This window comes from Elephantulus edwardii, unplaced genomic scaffold, assembly GCF_000299155.1.
Source record: "Elephantulus edwardii isolate Elephantulus edwardi_28Jun2011 unplaced genomic scaffold, EleEdw1.0 scaffold00012, whole genome shotgun sequence".
NCBI lineage: Eukaryota > Metazoa > Chordata > Mammalia > Macroscelidea > Macroscelididae > Elephantulus > Elephantulus edwardii.
Genome location: NW_006399762.1, coordinates 22,549,373 through 22,553,895, shown reverse-complemented (window position 1 = coordinate 22,553,895; position 4,523 = coordinate 22,549,373).

Below are 4,523 nucleotides of genomic sequence, written 5' to 3'. Positions count from 1 at the left end.
CATAAGTTATCCAATTTTGCTCAGTCTCATCCCAACCCTGATGTCAGTCCTGTTCTACAACAGTGGCACTATGCAGTATTGGTCCTTTTGTGACTGAGATACTTCACTCAGCATGTCCTCCAGGATGATCCATTTTGAATAATATTTCATGAGTTCCTTGTTTTTCAATGCAGCATAATTATCTTTCTATTTTTACAATAATGGTATTATGCAGTATTAGTTTTTATGAGACTGAGTTAGTTCAGTCAGCATAATGCTCTCTAGTCTCTTCCAAGCTATGTAGTAATTTTTGAAAATCTTGCTCCTAAGTGCTGTGTAGTATTCTGCTGTGTGAATGCACCACGGTTTTTCAAACCATGTGACTGTGGTTGGGTATTTGAGCTGTTTCCATAATCTTGAGATTGTTAAAAGCATTGCTATGAATATTGGCATATAAACCTCTGTGTCTCAGTTCTGGTTTCCTGGGGGTATAGTCCTACCAGTGGAATAGCTGGGTCATATGGAGTTTCTATGTTCAGATTTTGAGGAAATGCCAAGCTTCATTCCAGAATAGTTGTACCATTTTATATTGGTAAAACACTTTATGGAAGTTCCTATTTTTCCATATCCTATTGCTTGCTGTTCTGTTAAACTTTGCTACTGCTACTGGGGTGAGATGGAATCTCACTGTGGTGTTGTGTTCCATCTCTCTTATTGCCAGTGGTTTTGAGCATTTCTTCATGTGTCTGTTGGCCATTAAATGTCTTTCTCTGTGAAAAATCTTTCCATGTCTTCTGTCCTTAATGTAATAGGGTTATCAGTCTTTTTCTTGTGAAGGCCCTGGAAGATTCTGTAATACTTTGTTTACAGAAGTGTAGCTCAGAACGAGTAGGTGGGTGGCCCTGACAAGCTTTGCTTTAGGAGTTGCTCTCACACTTTAGACTGTTGCCTGTGCTAGAGGAAGAGGCTGACCTTGACCTTGAGTTAAGGAACCATCCCAAGGCACTGGGATGTTGTATCCCCTAATTTTAAAAAAGCTCAAGGGAAGAACTCTTTGAGGAATATTATCGAGAAAATGCCATTCAAAATCACTACTAGCTGGTACAGTAATTCAGTCCAGTTAATTAATGTTGGAGAAGCAACAGAGACTTGAAATTCTAGGGAAAATTCATGCTCTTGATTTAGGTGCATTTGTTCATGAAACCTCCATGAGATTCATTTCATCATCTTAGAAGAGGTAACCAGGTGGATACTACTGGCCATGAATGAAAGAAAGAGTGACTCTCTCTCTGGGTCTCTCCCTTCCACCTCACAAATGCAAAGTCATCAAGTGTGGTAGTAGTGAGGCCATATTTTGCATTTTCAACATGGTATTTCTAAGTTTTCAAATGCATTCACTTATCTATTCACAAAGAAAGTGGAAGTGTTGGTTTTGTTTTGAGGAATTTTTTTTTTTTAAATAGGAAATACGTAACCCTTTTTTTCTTTGCTCTCCTCAAAATGGCTAAATGAGCAAAATATCCTTGGGACCAGTGCCTTTCATTACAACCCACAGTAAGTAATGAGTACTATTCAGGAGATGAGAAGCTGTGGTGGTGTGACCCTTTGGCATTAGTGTTGTTAACCCAAAGGCCACACCCCTCTGGCAGTTTGAATGTGGGAAGTAATTTCCCCTCATTATGCTTTACTGCCTCAGAAACTCACTGTATGGTTGCTATGAGTCAGTTATAAATTAACAGGAAAAAGTTTGAGTTTGATGTGTTTTGTTTTGTTTTTTTTTTAAATCAGGAGCTTGTTTTATTCACAGAACATATTGGTCAATCATGCCAGATTAGCCTCCTAACCATCCTGGGAGTTGGTACTCTTCCCATCATAAACCAGATGAGAAAACTATGTCCCAGAGTTACTGCTGAGATGAAGTGATGTTCATACCTGAGCAGAAATCCTAGACTAAGACTCTTGTCCCAAGGCTAAGCTTGGGTTTGTCATATAAAACCCTAACTTTTAGAAAGAGACCTAAATTCAGGTTCAGTGAAGAGTATACATTATTGGGTTGATTTTTTTTTCTCCCTACTGTAGGTCAAACTGCTGAATCACTATTAAGTAATACATGTCAAGAAGATATTTCTGAAGTGTTTGTAAGAAACTTCCTCAACACACCCATGTTTATTGCAGCTTTGTTCACAATAACAAAGAGTTGGAAGCAACCTAAGCATTCATCAAGGAATGAATAGAGAAGCTGTGGTATAGTCACACAATGGGATACTACACTGCATTGAAAAACAAGGAACTCATGAAATATTATTCAAAATGGGTGACCCTGGAGGACATTATGCTGAGTGAAATATCTCAGTCACAATAAGACAAATACTGCATAGTGCCACTGTTGTAGAATGGGACTGACATCAGGGTTGAGGTAAGACTGAGAAAAATTGGATAACTTATGTATACTGCATTGAAATATATGAGGGAGAGAGTAGTTTAAAAGTGATGTATGATTGGGTGTTATGGTTATGACAAGAGTCCAGAATGAAGATTGCGTAGTGGAGTGTACTTGGGTCAGGGGTGGGGGAGGGGGGAAAGGGGAGGATTGTATTCCAATGAAGGAATTTTTCTTTTACTTTTCAAAGAGATGAGCGAACTGGGGGGGAGGTGTGGGCAGGGAGAAAAATGCAACAATGAATGAATGGAAATCCAAAGTATCTGTAAATGTTCATTATTATTAATAAAATAAAATTTATGAAAAAAAGAAAGTAATTTCCTCAAGCTAACAACTTCATCTCTTTGCAGGACACTAGTTGTCAATGGTTGCTTTCTAAATAATATAAGCTGAAGTGGGAAAAGAAAGCTTACGACTAGACTCATTTTCCCATTTGGCATCTACACCTAAGGTTAAAATTCCTGAAAAATGAAGAAAAACAGAGAATTTCAGACTGTAAGACTTGAAAAGAACTTGGAGCTTTGCTTTTCTGAATGAGGCCTAAGGAAGGACCAGCAGTGCATTACCTGGGAGCTTGTTAAAAAGTACTCCAGGAAGGCCCACTATAGGTCTCCTGCATCTGAAACTGCATTTAACAAGGTACCAGCTAGTTTGTGTGCACCTAAGTAGCCCAGATCAAGCTATCATCTCCAACTCTCTTCAAAACTTTGTGTTAGAGAGATCATGAAAACATCTCACCCCAAAGATTCCGACACTATTGCTTTATGACTATCCGGGGTCTTCTCTCTTTTAGTTTTTTAAGCTCTCCAGTGATTCTAAAGTCCAATCAAAGTCGAAAATGAATCATCTATCCAATCACCTGGAGAGATAGTTCTTTAAAAAAGAAAAAAAAGAAGAAGAAAACCCTAAGTACTATCAACAAATATGTCTTGGAGTAAGTGCAATCACAGCGCTCTTTAGAGGTAAGGAGACAAAACATCATCTCATATACTTTGAGCATTTTGTTAGGAAGGGTCGGTCCTCAGAAAAAGATTTCATGCTTGGAAGAATGGAAAGTCATCAGAAGAGAGGAAGTCCTTCAACAAGGTAGACTGACACAGTGATTGTAGCAATGGCTTAAGTATATCAGAGATGATGAGGATGGCGTAGGCCAGCGCAACGTTCAGAATGTGGTTCATTCAACTCAGTGGCAATTATAAAAATAACAACCACAAGGCAACACAGCCTCAATCTTTGGGATGGTTAAGTGTTAGACCACTAACTGAAAGCTTGGTTATTAGTACTCACCCAGAGATGCGTCTGAGGACAGTTCTAGTGTTCAGCTTCCAAAAGACAAGAGCTTTGAAAACTCCACGAATCATAGTTTTACTCTGTTCAGTCACTTTGAGTCAGAATTGACTCAATGGCAACTAGCAACAAAGATGTGTACAAATAAACAAACAAAAGATATTAAATCAGCAATATCAACAAGATGAAGATCACTTAAAATGCATTTGTAAGTTGGATCACATTTCTGAGTATTTGCTTCTGTTGTTGTGTGCCATCAGATTGGAAACAACTCATGCCTGCCCCTGCAGCAGATTTTCAGAGGCAGTAAATCTTATAGGAGGAGAGCCCCCTTTGGTGGATTTAAACCATATGTCTTCCAGTAGGCAACTCTGCTTCTCACCACTAGTCCACCGGAGAGTCAGACGTATATTCAAGAAAAAAGGAACCACAATTTCATAGATTCTTATATCCTAGTAGTTGATTAGTAATTATTATACACTGCTGTGGAAAAAGGACCAGATGAATTGTTTACATAATCACTGGGAGGCATGTAGTGTTTCCTGAAAAACAATTCAGAAATTGCTGACTTACTTTAAAACATACTTTCTAGATTGATCTGTGGAGTTTTTGTCCTTGAAACTGACTACACATGGAGAAGTCTTTAGAGAGAACAATGCCCCATGCAAATTTTTTAAATAATTTAACTACTTAATTAGTTTAATCTTCTTTACTGACTCAACTATTCTTTTTTTTTTAATTTAGGTTGTTTATTTTTCATTTCAATGAACATCTACAGAGATTTTGGGATTCCATTCATTCATTGTTGCACCCTTCT